The sequence below is a fragment of the Anomaloglossus baeobatrachus genome, chromosome 1, assembly GCF_048569485.1.
Source record: "Anomaloglossus baeobatrachus isolate aAnoBae1 chromosome 1, aAnoBae1.hap1, whole genome shotgun sequence".
Classification (NCBI taxonomy): domain Eukaryota; kingdom Metazoa; phylum Chordata; class Amphibia; order Anura; family Aromobatidae; genus Anomaloglossus; species Anomaloglossus baeobatrachus.
The window spans coordinates 590,563,016-590,583,257 of NC_134353.1; positions in this window are offsets into that span (position 1 = coordinate 590,563,016).

A 20,242-nucleotide genomic window follows, 5' to 3' on the forward strand; every position below is an offset into this window, starting at 1 on the left:
TAAAATACAACTCGCCTAATACATTCCCTAACAACTCCTCAAATTGTCTGATGTCGCAAAAGCCCACAAACAGTATGATACCCCCCTCAAACTTTATTACACTTTTGATACTTCCTACATTATTCTCCCATAGCTCCCCACACACCTTATGATGTACCCATCACACAGTACGATTTCCTCAACACACTGCATTCCCTATATATAGTTATGTGCCACCCACATAGTACATTCCACCACACACCATATGGTGTCAGACATTACACTCGTCCACACAGTATGATGCCCTCACAATACATACCTCCCAACCGTCCCGGATTCTGCGGGACTTGCACGATTTATCAGGGCTGTCCCGCACTCCCGCGGCTCACAGCTGATGTCCCGGCTCCTCCCCTCAGTGAAGTGAATAAATTAAAGTAAATTTTCATCGGCTCTGGATTTTCGGGGCGGCCGGGACTCGAACTCGTGGAGCTGTGAGTTCATTGTTTCAAAGGCAGCAGCTCTAACCACTGAGCTACTGCCTCTATTGAAAGCAATAGGAAGATTTTGTTATCTTGACCTCTATACTGCAGGTGACACACCAGAAGCAGATTATTCAGCTGCAAAGATGGATGGAGGGATGGATGAATGGAGGGATAGAGGGAGGGATGGATGGATGGATGATAGAGGGATGAATGGAGGGATAGAGGGAGGCATGAATGGAGGGATAGAGGCAGGGATGGATGGATGATAGAGGGATGAGTGGAGGTATGAATGGAAGGATAGAGGGAGGGATGGATGATAGAGGGATGAATGGAGGGATAGAAGGAGGGATGAATGGAGGGATAGAGGGATGAAAGGAGGGATAGCGGGAGGGATGGATGGATGATAGAGGGATGAATGGAGGGATAGAGGGAGGGATGAATGGAGGGATAGAAGGAGGGATGAATGGAGGGATGAATGGAGGGATAGAGGGATGAAAGGAGGGATAGAGGGAGGGATGGATGGATGATAGAGGGATGAATGGAGGGATAGAGGGAGGGATGAATGGAGGGATAGAAGGAGGGATGAATGGAGGGATGAATGGAGGGATACAGGGAGGGATGGATGATAGAGGGATGAATGGAGGGATGAATGGAGGGATAGAGGGAGGGATGAATGGAGGGATAGAGGGAGGGATGAATGGAGGGATAGAGGGATGAATGGAGGGATAGAGGCAGGGATGGATGGATGGATAATAGAGGGATGAATGGAGGGATGAATGAAGGGATAGAGAGAGGGATGGATGGATGATAGAGGGATGAATGGAGGGATAGAGGGAGGGATGAATGGAGGGATAGAAGGAGGGATGAATGGAGGGATGAATGGAGGGATAGAGGGAGGGATGGATGATAGAGGGATGAATGGAGGGATGAATGGAGGGATAGAGGGAGGGATGAATGGAGGGATAGAGGGAGGGATGAATGGAGGGATAGAGGGATGAATGGAGGGATAGAGGCAGGGATGGATGGATGGATAATAGAGGGATGAATGGAGGGATGAATGGAGGGATAGAGGGAGGGATGGAAGATGATAGAGGGATGAATGGAGGGATAGAGGGAGGGATGGATGGATGATAGAGGGATGAATGGAGGGATGAATGGAGGGATAGAGGGAGGGATAGAGGGAGGGAGGTATGGATGGATGATAGAGGGAGGGATGAATGGAAGGATAGAGGGATGAATGGAGGGATGAATGGAGGGATGAATGGAGAGATAGAGGGATGGATGGATGATAGAGGGATGAATGGAGGGATGAATGGAGGGATAGAGGGAGGGATGGATGATAGAGGGATGAATGGAGGGATGAATGGAGGGATAGAGGGAGGGATGGATGGAGGGATAGAGGCAGGGATGGATGGAGGGATAGAGGCAGGGATGGATTGAGAGATGAATGGAGGGATAGAGGGAGGGATGGATGGATGATAGAGGGATGAATGGAGGGATGAATGGAGGGATAGAAGGAGGGATGAATGGAGGGATAGAGGGATGAAAGGAGGGATAGAGGGAGGGATGGATGGATGATAGAGGGATGAATGGAGGGATGGATAGAGGGATAGAGGGAGGGATAGAGGGAGGGATGGATGGATGATAGAGGCATGAATGGAGGGATGAATGGAGGGATAGAGGGAGGGATGGATGGATGGATGATAGAGGGATGAATGGAGGGATAGAGGGATGAATGGAGGGATGAATGGAGGGATAAAGGGATGAATGGAGGGATAGAGGGAGGGATGGATGATAGAGGGATGAATGGAGGGATGAATGGAGGGATAGAGGGATGGATGGATGGATAATAGAGGGATGAATGGAGGGATGAATGGAGAGATAGAGGGAGGGATAGAGGGAGGGATGGATGGATGATAGTGGGATGGATGGATGATAGAGGGATGGATGATAGAGGGATATATAGATACACGAAAGATAATAGATAGATAGAGATAGAATCATAGATAGATAGAGGGATAGAATCATAGATAGATAGAATCATATAAAGAATCATAGATAGAATCATAGATAGATGGATAGAATCATAGATAGAGAGATAGAATCATAGATAGAGGGATAGAGATAGATAGATAGATAGGATAGATAATAGATAGATAGATAGATAGAGGGATAGAGATAGATAGATAAATACTGTATCTCAATGTTGGTGAAAGAGTCAGATTCATTTGTTCCCATAAAACTACTATAAAGAAATTAGGAAAAAAATACAAATACAAATTTTTTCTTATCTTCACCACCTTGGATTCAAACCAGCAACGTTCAAAACTTGTGTCCAGCAACCTCCTGGCTTTCCTAGCTGCTCTAGCTGTTGAGCCACTAGGATTGATGATGTCAGAGGGAGGATTTCACATAAATACACAGGACAGAGCTACATTGTACAGAGCAGCATCTCTATGTCCTGTATTCTAGAGGGAGAGGAAAAGAGGATTTTTTTTCTTCTAATAAAGTTACTAAAAATAATAAAAAAAAATAGAATAATGTAATTTTATTGCACTTTTTTTATAAAATAATAAACATTACAAATCAGCAAATAACATGGACATATTTGGTGTCCCTGTAATCGTAATGACCTGAACAACACAGCGATCAGATTATTTATGGGGATCGGTAAATGGCGGGAAAAAAAAGGCGCAATTTATTATTTTTCTTTATTAAAACCCATAAAAAATGTAATAAAAATTGATCACTGAGGCCGTGTTCACACATAGCGTAAATGCGGCATTTTTTCTGCAGGTGTCCGCGCCACGAGTGCAATAACAATGTTCTCTGATTATTGCGTGTTTGCGGTATTTTTTATACATTGTCCCCCTTATTTGATACATGTTTGTTGCTTATGTGAATCCTGAAGCTTATAAAGAAAGAAACACCAAATCCGCACAGTTCAGCGGCGTCTTTCCACGCATCAGGAGCGGAGATTTCAGGACGTCTCATCCACTTTGCTTGGACAATTAGTCCGTGTTCACATGAAGTGTAAATGCTGCATTTTCTTCTGCTGTTTCTTTGTACATTTATTCTGCTGTGTTTAATTGTCCAAGTAAAGTGGATGTGATTCCATGAAAAGACGCCGCTGAATTCTGCGGTTTTTGGGGGGGGTTTCTCTGGAGGTTTCTATGTGGAGCTTAAAAAAATGCAGGAAAAAGCTTCTCTGTACAATAAAAACACTTAAAAACGCAGATTCACATCTGAACCAAAAACGCATTAACTAATGGAGAAAATGCAGCAAAAATGCAGCAAAAATGGAAACAACAGAGAAGATTGTTATTGTGTAGTTTGGTGCAGACAGAAACAAAAAGAAACAGAATTTATGCAACGTGTGAACACGGATTGATAGGCACAAATAAGCAACATGTCATATAGTGACACAGAAATATAAAAAAATTCTGACTGCTATAAATATGAATGAACAGTCCACGGCATCTGCTGAATGACCCTTACTGCTAAATGGGTGTGGCTAGGGGTGTGGCTAGGGGCGTGGTCAAAATTTGCCGCGGCGCGCTGCGCGCGCCGCATACTTTATCCCTCTTTCCTTTCTTGAAAAGTTGGGAGGTATGCAATATAATATCACCCCCAGTATGAAGCTTTCTCAGGTCTCCACACATTAGAATGCACAGAATGGCGCCTACAGGTGTCCTTCCTCCATTACACAGTATTATTTCCCTAAAGTACAATATTCCACAAACAACATTATGCCCCATAGACCAGTATAGTGCTCTCTACAACCTCTACATCAGGGGTCTCAAACTCAGCTGGGTGTATGGGCCGCACACAGAAAAAAAATAATTTGAGGGGCCGCATTCTTTTCAGGACAAAGTGACATTGGTAGTGGTACCATATATATATACATAACGCACACATTTTTTTTGTAAGTAATACAGTTTTATTTACAATAAGCACTGCATAGTAATTTTGGCCAACATCTTGTAGTAATGTGCCCCATCCTGTTCCCCATTCTGTAAAAATGTGCGCATCCTTGCCCCCTTGTAGCAATGTGCCCCATGCAGGTCCCCTTCTTATAATAATGTGCCCCCATGCAGGTCCCCTTCTTGTGGTAATGTGCCCCATATGCAGGTCCCCTTCCTATAGTAATGTGCTTCATGCAGGTCCCTTTCTTGTATTAATGTGCCCCATGCATGTCTTCTTGTAGTAATCACACACACACACACACACACACACACACACAAACCCTGTGCAACCTCAGCTAACACACACACACAAACCCTGTGCAGCCTCAGCTAACACACACACACACACACCCTGTGCAGCCTCAGCTAACTAACACACACACACACACACACACACACACCCTGTGCAGCCTCAGCTAACAGACACACACACAAACCCTGTGCAGCCTCAGCTAACAGACACACACACCCTGTGCAGCCTCAGCTAACAGACACACACACACACCCTGTGCAGCCTCAGCTAACAGACACACACACACACACACACCCTGTGCAGCCTCAGCTAACAGACACACACACAAACCCTGTGCAGCCTCAGCTAACAGACACACACACCCTGTGCAGCCTCAGCTAACAGACACACACACACACACCCTGTGCAGCCTCAGCTAACACACACAAACCCTGTGCAGCCTCAGCTAACAGACACAGACACACACACACCCTGTGCAGCCTCAGCTAACACACACACACACACCCTGTGCAGCCTCAGCTAACACACACACACACACACACAAACCCTGTGCAGCCTCAGCTAACAGACACACACACAAACCCTGTGCAGCCTCAGCTAACAGACACACACACAAACCCTGTGCAGCCTCAGCTAACACACACACACCCTGTGCAGCCTCAGCTAACAGACACACACACACACACACACACCCCCTGTGCAGCCTCAGCTAAGACACACACACATACCCTGTGCAGCCTCAGCTAAGACACACACACACACACCCTGTGCAGCCTCAGCTAACAGACACACACACACACACACACACACACACCCTGTGCAGCCTCAGCTAACAGACACACACACACACACACACACACACCCTGTGCAGCCTCAGCTAACAGACACACACACACAAACCCTGTGCAGCCTCAGCTAACACACACACACACCCTGTGCAGCCTCAGCTGACACACACACACACACCCTGTGCAGCCTCAGCTAACAGACACACACACACAAACCCTGTGCAGCCTCAGCTAACAGACACACACACACACACACACCCTGTGCAGCCTCAGCTAACAGACACACACACACACACACCCTGTGCAGCCTCAGCTAACAGACACACACACACACCCTGTGCAGCCTCAGCTGACACACACACACACACACACACACACACCCTGTGCAGCCTCAGCTAACAGACACACACACACACACACACAAACCCTGTGCAGTCTCAGCTAACAGACACACACACCCTGTGCAGCCTTAGCTAACAGACACACACACACAAACCCTGTGCAGCCTCAGCTAACAGACACACACACACACCCTGTGCAGCCTCAGCTAACAGACACACACACACACCCTGTGCAGCCTCAACACACACACACACACACCCTGTGCAGCCTCAGCTAACACACACACACACACACACACACACACACCCTGTGCATCCTCAGCCAGCAGCAGAAACACACACACACACACACCCCCTGTGCAGCATAGCGGACACACACACACACACACACCCTGTGCAGCCTCAGCCGACACACACACACACACACACACACCCTGTGCAGCCTCAGCCAGCAGCAGACACACACACACACACACCCTGTGCAGCCTCAGCCAGCAGCAGAAACACACACACACACACACACCCTGTGCAGCCTCAGCGGACACACACACACACACCCTGTGCAGCCTCAGCCAGCAGCAGAAACACACACACTCACACACACACACACACACACACACCCCCTGTTCAGCCTCAGCTGACACACACACACACACACAACCAGTGCAGCCTCAGCTGACACACACACACACACACACACCCTGTGCAGGCTCAGCCAGCGGCAGAAACACACAAAAACATTCTGCTCACCTATCCTCCGTCGGCTCAGCAGCACGCAGGCATGTGGACCCGATAATGATCACAGCTCCTGCCTGTCACTGCTGAACTTTCTGCCGGCGTGTGCAGAGCACTCAGAGCAGTTCTCACTGCACAACAGCCACTGGCCAATCACAGGTAAGCATCTGAGGTCATATGGAGCAGGTGCTTGCCTCTGATTGGCAGGCGGCTGTTATTGTGTTCTGCAGCGAGAACTTTACTGTGCCCGGCAAAGGCAAAACTGTAAACTGAAATAGATAGCTGGAGGCTGCGGCACCTTGCACCAGTCGCCATCTTTACCGGGTCCACGGGCCAGCGGGCCGCAAGAAGCCAACTGAAGGGCCGCATGCGGCCCGCGGGCCGCGTGTTTGAGACCCCTGCTCTACATGCAGTATGATTCCCCAATAGTACATTCTTCACACACAATATGATGCTCCTGCAGCCCCCCCACACACACTGTGATTCTCTCACAGTACATTCCACCACACACAATATGATGCCCTACAGCTCCCTGCACATAGTATGATGCCCTCAAATATTTCTACACACAAAATATGATACCAGCACAGTGGCCACATATACCCATATACAGCCCCTTTACACACACAGTATTAATGCCCTTACAATGACCCCACAACCCTCCTGCACAGTATGATAACTCCACAGTCCTCTATACAAAATCATGCTTACAATAGCCGCCTCCACATATAGTATGATGTCTTCACAGTCCCAAAACACAATACAATGTCACTCTCAACAGTCATTCCCATTCATTGATTCTTCTCTCCACTGCCCGAAGGTAATGCCCGAAAGATCTTCTGGCTACATGAAAATGTCCCCTTGCAAGTCATTCTGGCTCTAGCTCAGGGTAACCCAACCTGTGACTCGAGATCTGTTTTCACAGGCTTATAATATGTGTCTTGCGGCTATTTGCCAGCCTTGGACTTTAGCACTAGGTTTAGCACCTTGGCTCAGTGGTTAGCATTGTTCCTTTTTGTGCTATATAAGTAATGTATAATAAATAAATAAAATAATAGTGTACCTCCCCGCGGGCTCGGCTGCGACCGCCGAGCCGCTCGGATCCGTGCTCGTACTTCGGGTGGTGGCTCGAACCTCTCACGGACCCGGGGGTCACGTTGCTCTGCAAGGGAGATGGCGCTACATGCGGGGATTTGGGTGAGGAGTTCCAGGGCCGGGGCCGCGGTGGTTTGGTTTGGGATGTTAGTTCATGACGCCACCCACGGGTTGTGGTGATTGTAGACACCACCGCTGCGGTGAAGGTATGGGGGCTCCCGGGAGCGGTGTAATGGCGCAGCTAGGTGTTGACCCCTTCGTGGATAGGGGGTGTTGGTCCTGGGGCCCGGTAGGCGAGGGCCGGGGTGCAGGGTGAAGTGTTGCGGTGCAGTGCCTGATGGCACTGGTGTACTCACTCTGACACAAGACACTGGAGTCTCTGGTAAACCAAACGGAGTGATGAATGGGGCCCGCAGCCGGCTGCAGCTTCTCCCAGAATAGGTTGGTGGTTTCCGCCTTTCTCCTGCATCTCTGTGTGTAAATGTTTGACTCCTATGCCTAGACACCGGTAGTCCGCTCCCTGACTTGTATATGCCGTAGGAGCCCGTTTGCCCGCAGACGCTGGCCCATTGGGTCTCTATGCCTTGGCGGTGGCTTTACCCTGTATGGTTGGGCTGTTGTCTTTTAACTGGACTTGTGTGGGATAGGTCCTCAAGTCCAGTCTGCAATTAGTTGATTCAACTCGGCCCTGTCGGTTCAGGGCTTTGTACTAGGTCTGAGTACCCTGCCTGGTGCTCCGGTATCCAGTTGGCTCCCCGGTTCGGTTCCGGCGGGCCACAACCCTGTCCCGGTCCCTTACGGTTCCACCGGTTGTCTTCCCGGTCTCCTGCAGGCGGCCACCACCATCTGCCTCCTTGCCAATGGTGACTGGGCCCTGATCCAGCCACCTGGTAGTCTCTTGGCAGCCTGGACACAGGACTGCCTGTGAACTTGTCTGCTCTACACCTCCTCCAGACTACTCTCTCCTAGAACTTGAACTTGACTACTTGTTTTCCCGCCTCCAGGCCTGTGAACTCCTCGGTGGGCAGAGCCAACCACCTGGCTCCGCCTCCCCTGGTGTGGACATCAAACCTGGAGGGTGGTGACAAGGCTTTTAGTTTGACTGGTGTTACCTAACCGGGAGGGGGGTGTGGTGTTGTGTGTGACTACCTGGGACGACCCGACTAGTCCGGGGTGTCACATTAGCAGCAATGAAGGACAGATTTCTGTGAAAAAGCTCTGACTATCATTATTTTTAGTTTAGTTTATTATTAGTTTAGGAGCACTGCTCTAGCTAGGCATCATGATTACAGTATATTTAACTTTATCTGGGTTCTGAGGACACATATGCAATTAAGCCAGGACATACCCATGATCTCCTACAACAGTGAAATAGGTCTCCAAATTTGGGAAGCTAGATCCAAAATGGTTGAGAAGTATGTTTAAGTGATACTTAAAACCTAGTGAATCCTACTGTTGGGTCCTGCAAGGCTGTTAACAAAAATCAGTTTTTTGTTTGCTTAATAAATGTTGTGGTAGAGGCCTGGATTTCTGAGGTGTGGCTTTGGAATTAAGGTGTGTGGTATGTTAGACTACATGGAGCTGTCTGCAGATAGAGTACTGTACTGGGATCTAGAAAATTAGGGTCTACCTTAGAACACCAAATATCAGCATCTAGATAAACAAAAGTAGGGCTATTAGCAGTAAGATCTGCATATGGTGAAGCTAAAATCATTGAGAATAGGATCTATGGAGAGAACCCTTAGGGTATGTGCCCATGATCAGGACCCGCTACTTCCTGGTTGCTGTAGGTTTTGACCTGCGGGGCCTCGAGTCTCCTCTGTAGGAGACCACAACTGCTCGTGCCCATGATCCGGGTTCGGGCCGCTGCGGTCTCTCTTATCTTTCTCCCTGTGGAGAACGTTTATGAATCCACAGCAAAGAATTGACATTCTTGAGCATGGCCGGCTTTAGGCATGTGCGACTTGTGCGGCCGCACAGGGCGCCGACGGCCATGCTTCAGGGGGGGGCGCTGCAGAGAGGTAAGAAGTTAATTTCCTGCCTCTCTGTGCGGGCGGATGGCCGGGTGCCAGCCTGTCTTTACGGGAGGCCGGGTGCCTGCCTCTCTGTGCAGCCGGCCGGCTGCCTGCCTCTCTGTGTGGGCGCCGGCCGCTTGTCTGTGCGGGCGGCCGGGTGCCTGCCTCTCTTTGCGAGTGCCGACTGCTTGTCTGTGTTGGTGGCCGGCCGGCCGCCTGCCTCTCTTTGCGGGCGCTGGCTGCTTGTATGTGCGGGCGGGCGGGTAGGCGGCCACCTGTCTCTCTGTGCAGGCGGGCGGGCCGCCCGCCTCTCTGTGCGGGTTGGCGGGCCGCCTGCCTCTCTGTGTGGGGGGCGGGCCGCCAACCTCTCTGTGCGGGCGCCAGCCGCTTGTCTGTGCGGGCAGGCAACCGCCTGCCTCTCTGTGCGGGCGGGCAGCCGCCTGCCTCTCTGTGCGGGCGGGGAGGGAGGCCGGCAGCCTGCCTCTCTGTGCGGGCGGGAGGCCGGCCACCTGCCTCTCTGTGCTGGAGGCCGGCTGTCTGTCTTTGCGGGCAGCGGTGGCTGTGTGGAGCAGGGCAGTGTGGCTGATGTCCCAGATGCTCTGGGTTGAAATGATGGCGTCCGGGGCGGCCGGGTGCAGATGGAGCCCTTAGCTCAAGATCTTGCCATTGAACTGAGAGCTTAATCTGCTCCGGAGGCTATTTCTTTGAAGCCTGCACCGCTGACAGAGTATCTGGGACACCCGCCGCACCAGCCTGCTCCACACATCCAGCACAACCTCCGCTGCCAGCACCGCCACACCGTTCCCACCGCCGTGCCTGCCTCCTGTGACTCTGCTCCCTCCCCAGTAAGACAACAATGGAGTATAAGACGGACCCCATTTTTTTATCTCTAAATTTGGGGTGCGTCTTATAATCCGGCACATCTTATAAAACAAAAAATATGGTATGTGCTTTTGTTACCGTCAAGGATATGTGATTGTGTTCCTGGAGTGGGCATCATTTTCATGCAAGGGGTGTTGTGTGTGTGTGTGTGTGTGTGTGTGTGTCCTTACATAGTAGTATATTAATATGCACCATTACTGTAAAATGAAGCAGTGGAAAAATCCAGCTGGACTCCAAAGGGATAAATAAAAATGCTTCTTTATTTATATCAACTCGATTAAAAATATATATCCATTTCTCAAGTAAAGACACCGGCTTGTTCACACTGATGCATGTAGTATACATCTGCCATGCATCAGTGTGAACAAGCCGGTGTCTTTACTTGAGAAATGGATATATATTTTTAATCGAGTTGATATAAATAAAGAAGCATTTTTATTTATCCCTTTGGAGTCCAGCTGGATTTTTCCACTGCTTTCTTCTATTATCTTCTCGGCTTGCTGCCGTAATCCGTGCCGGACCAAAGGGGACTAACAGGAGGATATATTCAGGCTTGTCTCTGCAGTGGTGAGCGGTTTTGTTTGTTTTTTGTACTTCATTACTGTAAAATGGCTCCTCCTTGAAGCATAATCACATACACCCTTTGTAATAAAATGATGCCCCACTCCAGTCCATAAAAGGGAAGTCCACTACTTGGACAACTCCTTCTCATTCCCCTTGTTTGCTACAGAAAAATAAAGAAAGCTATACACCCCTCCAGTGCAGCCTCGGTTCCAGCAACTGCGTTCCAGGGACATCTGTGACATTGTTATGACACACGAGCCCCAAAAGCAATCAGCGCCGGCTTTCTTATGCCCACCTTTGGACATTTCAGCAGAAATTCAGTGTAGCGCTCACATCCTGCTCAAATGTCTGAAGGCGGAGAGAGAGACACTGGACGCTGTTTGGTCAAGGGGCCTCATGGAACGCAGCTTTAGACATCGCTGGAACCGAAGCCGTACCGGAGGGGAGTATAGCTTTATTTATTTTTCTGGGGCAAACAAGGGGAATGAGAAGGGGTTGTTGACATCCCTTTTATGGATTGAAGTGGGGCATCATTTTATTACAAAGGGTGTATGTGGTTATGCTTCAACAAATGGAATGAATAGGGGTTGTCAAATCTAGTGGACAGCCCTTTTAAAGGGGCTGTTCTTTTAGTAAATGTCTAAGCTAAGGTATAGGTTATTATAAAGAAAATATAATGCCGTTACGCAAACACCGTAAATTAAAAAAAAAAACTTTGGGAAAAATCACTCCAAAAATGTTTTTTAGTCTTACTGAAAACACAAAAATTGAATAAAAAGCCAACAAAAGTCATATGTGAAGAAATAAGACCTAAAAGCTCTTTTGAACAAAAAAATTAAAAAAGTTACAGCTCTCAGAATATGGCGATGCAAAAAGAAATTAATTTTTGTAAAATATTGCTTTTAGTTTGCAAACGTCGCAAAGTATAAAAAATTGTATAAATCTGGTATAGTGTAATCGTTCTGACCCGAAGAATAAATCAGTCATCACTTTTATCGCATGGTGAACTGAGCAAAAAATTTAAAAGAATAAGCGAATCGCTGGTTTTCCCTCAAAAATCTGAATAAATAGCAATCAAGAACTGGTATGTACCCCATAATAGTACCAAAAATCCTTCAGCTTATTGCGCCAAAAAATAAGCTTCCACACAGCCCTGTTCGCTCCAAAGAGAAGAAAGTTACAGTTCTCACAATATGGCGACGAAAACATTTTTTTTTTTTTTTTTTTATAAAAAAAGCATTTTCACTGTGTGATAGAAGCTGAACAATATAAATCTGGTATCACTGTAACAGCACCGACAAAGAGAATTTGTCAGCAGGCTTTTGCTACTTCACCAGAGATTACTGACTGCATCCGTTCTGACATATTCTAAGATTTAAGATTTTAGGCCTGTTTTGCATGTCAGTGAAAAACAGACGTTTTTCACTGACGTGTTAAAAGCGCATGTGTCCCTCTGTGTGCCGTGATTCACAGCACACATGGGTTGTCAATGTGCAATCCGTGATCTGTGATACATGATAGCACATGGAGAAACTCACCTGCCCCCGCTCCTGCTGTCCGTGGTGCTGAACTCTCCGTCTCTGCTGCATCTGACCGCCACTGTGTCTTCCCTCTGCAAGTACTTCCGGGTCGGCTGTGCCATTCATAAATTAATATGCATGACAGTAATTAGCCGGGCAGGAAGCAGCAGCCAGCAGAGGCTGGAGACAGCTGGAGAAGTTGAATGTAAAAATCACTTTATTTTCAATGTCCGTGTTTTTCTGCTACATGCTTCACGGATGACACCATAGTGTGGTCTGTGGGACATCAGTGATGCTGGAAAAAAATGGACATGTTTCTGTGAGCAACAGATAAAGCGTGTGAGCAACAGGGAGTACCTGCCTAAAAAAGCGCTGCAAATACACCATAGCAAAGGGACATGATGCACAGCAATTTCAAAATGATTTTGCTGTGCACATGTTCCGTCTTTGGTTAATTATTTTAGCTGCTGTAGACTTCAAAAGCGATGAAACGGGTAAAAGAAGTAACCTTCTCATTCGTGGGGTGTCTAAAATTGGAAGAAGCCACTCGCTCTATAAACGTAAAGGACACAGAATACCGTCATTGAATGGACACCAGAAATGAAGCCAGTAACAACGGCGCATACATATAGACTTTCAGGATGTTTTTTGCAAATTATTTTTATTTTTTTTAAATAACTAAATTGCAGTATGCTTAGGGCGAGGCTTTTTTGTCATTTTATAGTACATGAAAAAAATAACGCAGCAGAAAAGCAATAGAACCGGGCACCGGGGTCTTGTGATCTGCAGCCAATCAGCGGCTGCTTCACTATCTCTCTTTCAAAACTGTAATCCAGAAGAAGTGAGAGCTGCTGCTTCTTTATGACTTCCTCTGGATGTCAGTTTTATCTAAAGGATGAGAGAGTAAACCAGCTGCTGATTGGCTGCAGGTCGCCTGTGACATGGTTTGGGGGCACCAAAGGGTAATTTGGCACAGGGCGCCATTTAGCCTAAGGCCGGCCCTGTTCTTGAGGCTCAGAAAGCCCACCGCAGGTAAGTTTTAGCTGTTGGCAGTGCATGCCAAGTGGGCATGGGATTTCTACAATTCTAGTGTACAATGCAGCATTTTGGAAGCAAATGAAACACGCTGCATCCAAACCACTTGCAAACACTGATGGTGGGCATACACCCTTAGGTTGTGTGTACACAGTACATTTTTATCATGTTTTTTTAAACATTTTTTAGTTCAGTTTTATCATAAAACTGCATGCAAATCCTTACGCCAGCCAAGTCAATGAGAATCCTGAAGTTTTGTGCACATGTTGATTTTTTTTTTCTTTGCAGATTTGGTTCAGAAATAAGGCCTCATGCACACGACGCAATATTTGCCGCGATTTTTGGTGCAGTTTGTGGCTAAAAACTGCATCTCTTTCCTTCTCCAGCATAGTCCTTGACAAATCAGATTTGCTGTGTGCACGTTGCTTTTTTTTGTATGTCTGCATGTCAATTCTTTGTGCGTTTTTGTTGTACGTTTTTTAGCTTTTCCAGCCATTGATTTCATACAAAAAAATGAATGGAAAAAAAATTGTGCAACAACACATGTATTTTTTTGTTGTGTTTTTCTGCCACAAAGTGCAGTTTTGTTTTAACAAAAAACTGCAGCGTGCTGATATAGCTTAAATCTGCAGTATGCCAATTCTGTCAGCATTTTTTCACACCAGATTGCATAGAAAAAATGCATCCAAAACGCACTGAAAATTAATAAAACATGTTTTTTTTTTCTTCCAAGAGATGCAGAAGTTGTGCAGAAATTTCTGCAACCAAATACTCAGCGTGCGCACTTGGCCTTAGGCCTGTTTCTCACGTCAGTGAAAAACACAGACGTTCTTCACTGACGTGTTAAAAACGCATATGTCCCTCTAAGTGCCGTGATTCACGGCACACATGGGTTGTCCATGTGCAATCCATGATAGGTGATCTGTACTTCGTGATTGCATATGGACGTATATTCAACTGTCCCCACTCCTGCTGTCTGTAGTGCTGAACTCTCCAACTCTGCAGCATTCGGCCCCCGCTGTCTCTCACCTCTGCAGCTACTTCAGGGTCGACTCTGGCTGCATAAATGAATATGCATGCCATAATGAGCCGGCCAGGACGCTGCAGAGAGCAGGGGCAGAACAGAGGATCGCTGGAGACGGGTGAGTTGAAAATGTTTTTTATTTTCATTGTATGTATTTTCTAGTATGTGTTTCACAGATCACACCATAGTGTGGTCCGTGGGACATCAGTGATGCCAGAAAAAAATGGACATGTCTCCGTGCGGCAATCAAGGACATGCGTGTATGTCGCACAGAAACATGGTCAGTGAAAAATCACTGATGTGTGCGCACACCTATTGATTATAATGGGTCTGCGTATGTCAGTGATTCTGGTACGTATAAAAACTAGCACATACGTACCAGAATCACTGACGTGTGAAACAGGCCTTGTTAGAGTGGTATTTTATCTCAACTCACTTCTCCTCTACTGATACATGCCTGGACGTGTGTGCAGATATCAGCAGAAAATATATCACCGTACTGTAACTAACACCAGAAAAAGCAGAAAAATAAAGCAATTTTATTTTCTAAAAATGCTGCTTGAAAAGATATCTCATTACCGATTCTTTTTGACCCAGTGTACGTCTTATAGAAAATGCTATAAAACGACATTATAGAAAAAAAAAATTTTCAGCGTCTCCAGGAGATAAAATAATAGTTGCTTTATTGAAAATATAAAATCTTCTTACCATAGAGTATTACGATATATAGAGGCTTATAGAGGGGAGCACTTTCCAAGAAGATTTTATATTTTCAATAAAGCAACTATTATTTTATATCCTGGAGACGCTGGAAAAATTTTTTTTCAATATTGTTCTTGCACTCTACACCCGGGTCAGGGTGTTTCCGTGCGTCGGAGGTGTGATCAGGAGTGAAGAGGGGTGAGCTGAATACTTCCCTTTGTATAAAATGACATAAAAGCTGAGGCATTTAACATGAACATGTAGCCACACTAAAGGGGGCTTTACACGCTACGATATCGTTAATGTTTGGTCGCCGGGGTCAAGTTGTTAGTGACGCACATCCGGCGTCATTAACGATATTGCAGCGCGTAATACTTACCAGCGACCTTAGGCGACCTCAAAAATGGTGAAAAACGTTCACCATGGAGAGGTCGTCCCCAAGTCAAAAATCGGTAAGGGTTGTTTAGCGTTGTGGTTCATCGCTCATGCGGCAGCACACATCGCTATGTGTGACACCGCAGGAGCGAGGAACGTCTCCTTACCTGCCGCCGGCCCCAATGCAGAAGGAAGAGGTGGGCGGGATGTTACGTCCTGCTCATCTCCGCCCCTCTGCTTTGATTAGCCGGCCGCTTAGTGACGTTGCGGTGACGTCGCTGTGATGCCGAACGTCCCTCCCCCTTGAAGGAGGGATTGTTCGGCAGTCACAGCGACGCCGCCGACCAGGTAAGTATGTGTGACGGTGCGTAGCGATAATGTTCGCTACGGCAGCGATCACAAACAATCGCATGCGCGACGGGGGCGGGTACTTACACGGTCGCTATTGCTAGAAATTGCTAGCGATATCGCTACCGTGTAAGGCCCCCTTAAGACATTTGTCTATATGTATTGTTAACCAAACATGTAAATAATAAACACTGAAGAATATATCGCTAATTATCACAACAAAAAATGATAGCACATTTTTAACGTACTGCATGCTATTACATTCTGAATAGTCGGGGGACTAATTTTGGGAACTGATCAAAAGTTGTAGAATACTATTGTGATGGAATCTATAATAAATATATACTTATTAAGTTCATATATACACATATATATATATATATATATATATATATATACATATACATATACATACATATATATACTATATATATATATATATATATATATATATATATATATACAGTGCCTACAAGTAGTATTCAACCCCCTGCAGATTTAGCGGGTTTACACATTCGGAATTAACTTGACATTGTGACATTTGGACTGTAGATCAGCCTGGAAGTGTGAAAAGCACTGCAGCAAAAAAGAATGTTATTTCTTTTTTTATTTTTTTTTTTTAAATTGTGAAAAGTTTATTCAGAGGGTCATTTATTATTCAACCCCTCAAACCACAAGAATTTTGTTTGGTTCCCCTAAAGTATTAAGAAGTATTTCAGGCACAAAAAACAATGAGCTTCACATGTTGGGATTAATTATCTCTTTTTCCAGCTTTTTCTGACTAATTAAGACCCTCCCCAAACTTGTGAACAGCACTCATACTTGGTCAACATGGCAAAGACAAAGGAGCATTCCAAGGCCATCAGAGACAAGATCGTGGAGGGTCACAAGGCTGGCAAGGGGTACAAAACCCTTTCCAAGGAGTTGGGCCTACCTGTCTCCACTGTTGGGAGCATCATCCGGAAGTGGAAGGCTTATGGAACTACTGTTAGCCTTCCACGGCCTGGACAGCCTTTGAAAGTTTCCACCCGTGCCGAGGCCAGGCTTGTCTGAAGAGTCAAGGCTAACCCAAGGACAACAAGGAAGGAGCTCCGGGAAGATCTCATGGCAGTGGGGACATTGGTTTCAGTCAATACCATAAGTAATGTACTCCACCGCAATGGTCTCCGTTCCAGACGAGCCCGTAAGGTACCTTTACTTTCAAAGCGTCATGTCAAGGCTCGTCTACAGTTTGCTCATGATCACTTGGAGGACTCTGAGACAGACTGGTTCAAGGTTCTCTGGTCTGATGAGACCAAGATCGAGATCTTTGGTGCCAACCACACACGTGACGTTTGGAGACTGGATGGCACTGCATACGACCCCAAGAATACCATCCCTACAGTCAAGCATGGTGGTTGCAGCATCATGCTGTGGGGCTGTTTCTCAGCCAAGGGGCCTGGCCACCTGGTCCGCATCCATGGGAAGATGGATAGCACGGCCTACCTGGAGATTTTGGCCAAGAACCTCTGCTCCTCTATCAAGGATCTTAAGATGGGTCGTCATTTCATCTTCCAACAAGACAACGAACCAAAGCACACAGCCAAGAAAACCAAGGCCTGGTTCAAGAGGGAAAAAATCAAGGTGTTGCAGTGGCCTTGTCAGTCTCCTGACCTTAACCCAATTGAAAACATGTGGAAGGAGCTCAAGATTAAAGTCAGCATGAGACACCCAAAGAACCTAGATAACTTGGAGAAGATCTGCATGGAGGAGTGGGCCAAGATAACTCCAGAAACCTGTGCCAGCCTGATCAGGTCTTATAAAAGACGATTATTAGCTGTAATTGCAAACAAGGGTTATTCCACAAAATATTAAACCTAGGGGTTGAATAATAATTGACTCACACTTTTATGTTGAAAATTTATTAAAATTTAACTGAGCAACATAACTTGTTGGTTTGTAATATTTATGCATCTGTTAATAAATCCTGCTCTTGTTTGAAGTTTGCAGGCTCTAACTTATTTGCATCTTATCAAACCTGCTAAATCTGCAGGGGGTTGAATATTACTTGTAGGCACTGTATATATATATATATATATATATACACACATATATACATATATGTATATATATATATATATATATATATATGCACACGTTTTTATATATATATTTTAGTACTGTGTATATATATATATATATATATATATATATATATATATATATACATATATAATGTATATACACATACACAGTACTATGGGAAAAAAATGAACTATGTGAGCATATCAAAAATCCCAACATTTGAGAAGTGCCATACCTCTTTCCATGAGAAAGTGACTTGCGTATAAAACGATCCTCTCACAGTGAAGATTGAAGTCCGAAAGATCTTGGAGCATGTTTAATAATGTATGTGCCTGAAAAGGTAGAAAGATCAAGGAGATTCTCTTTCACTATGGTGTGTATGGCAACCAGATAACTGGAGACGTGTTTAACTATTATTAATTCACATCGAATGTTTTTGTCATTTTTGTGTACTTCACAATAAAAAACACATTATTCTTGCCTAGTTTATAAATTATATGTAAAAACACTTTGCAGATCTGTTTTGTCAGATTGTCACCTCTTCTAATATATAGAATATGTGAAATATAGCTCTAAAATTTGTGGCACAATTTAATGGGACTGGAGCTTTCTTTCATAAGTGTTCAAAGACAATTTGACTTTATTTTCCTAATTTTCCTCAGTCACTCATCTACTTAAGTTCTGAACAGATACTTCTGTTGTACAAATGCTTAGCTAGCAATTGCTTCTTGCCGTATTGGATGGGCAAGTATTGATTTTTCAAAAAATGCCAACATGTTTTTACTGTGGCAAAATATTCTACAACACTACAGAAATTATCATCAGATGTTACTCTACTGTATATGTGTCACGCTCCCGGTGTCCCGGCACCGCTTTTTACCCACTGATCCAGTCTTACCGTCACAGCATCACTCCTTACCCACTGATCCGGTCCACGTGCCCACCGGTCACGGCTGCCGCTCCCGCTCGTGCTCTCCTGCATCCTGTTCCTGGTCTCTTGAGTCTGACTCTGATTCTTAGGCACATGCAAGTGTATAGGGCGGGGCAGCGCCCACTCACCTTGTCTTATAGGCCCAGCACTCATGAAACAGGATATGGCTGAGACAGGTGCAGAGTATATAAGACTCCCCTTTCCATGTGGGTGGTGCCTGATCAATGTGTTCTGTAAGCTAGGTGTTCGGGGCTCCTAGTGGCGTGCCTCTCTTTAATCCTGTGTCTTCCACAGAGCCAGCCCTGCTACCTCAACCTGGTCCTGACTGCAAATTGCCAAGGAAGTTCTCCGGTGACTATCGGCTGTGACTCCCATCATCTGCCTTCAGCCTGAACCTGTCTCCGATCCCCGACTTCACCTTGTGATCTCAGCTCTTACGTCCAGCAGGATCCAGATCTCGCCTGATGTTCCTATCCAGTACCTGAACCTGGTCTCCGTCATCTGCATTGCCTCCAGGAACTCTGTGACTCTAGAGACATCTTGCTACCAGTCCCCTGAAGGACGCTGACCTTGTACCACTAATGCTTCGGCTACCGTGCATCTAGGCCCTCTGGTGGGGTGACCGGACAGTCCCTGTACAGGGGTTGGCTCCGGGTTGCCTCACTGGAAGAGTCCGGTACACGGCCCAGAGGATCCACCACCAGGACCTAACAATATGCTCAATGAGACAATCTAATTTTGCTAGATAAAGGCTTACTCAGCCATAGGTTTTCCGTGTATGTGTCCAATTGTTGTTTTACATGGATAGAAGATTTACTTATTATAGTGTAGTGTGTTCATGTCTCTGTATTTTAGTGGATCGAGTTGTCTGCACCAAAATAGACATGTCCAATTTTGATCTAAAGCAGGCTTTGCACGCAACGACATCGCTAACGAAATGTCGTTGGGGTCACGGAATTCGTGACGCACATCCGGCATCGTTAGCAATGTTGTTGCGTGTGAAAAGCAGGAACGACCGTTAACGATCAAAATTACTCATTTGATCGTTGACACGTCGTTCCTTTCCCGATTATCGCTGCTGTTGGAGGACGCAGGTTGTTCGTCGTTCCTGCAGCAGCACACTTCGCTATGTGTGACACTGCAG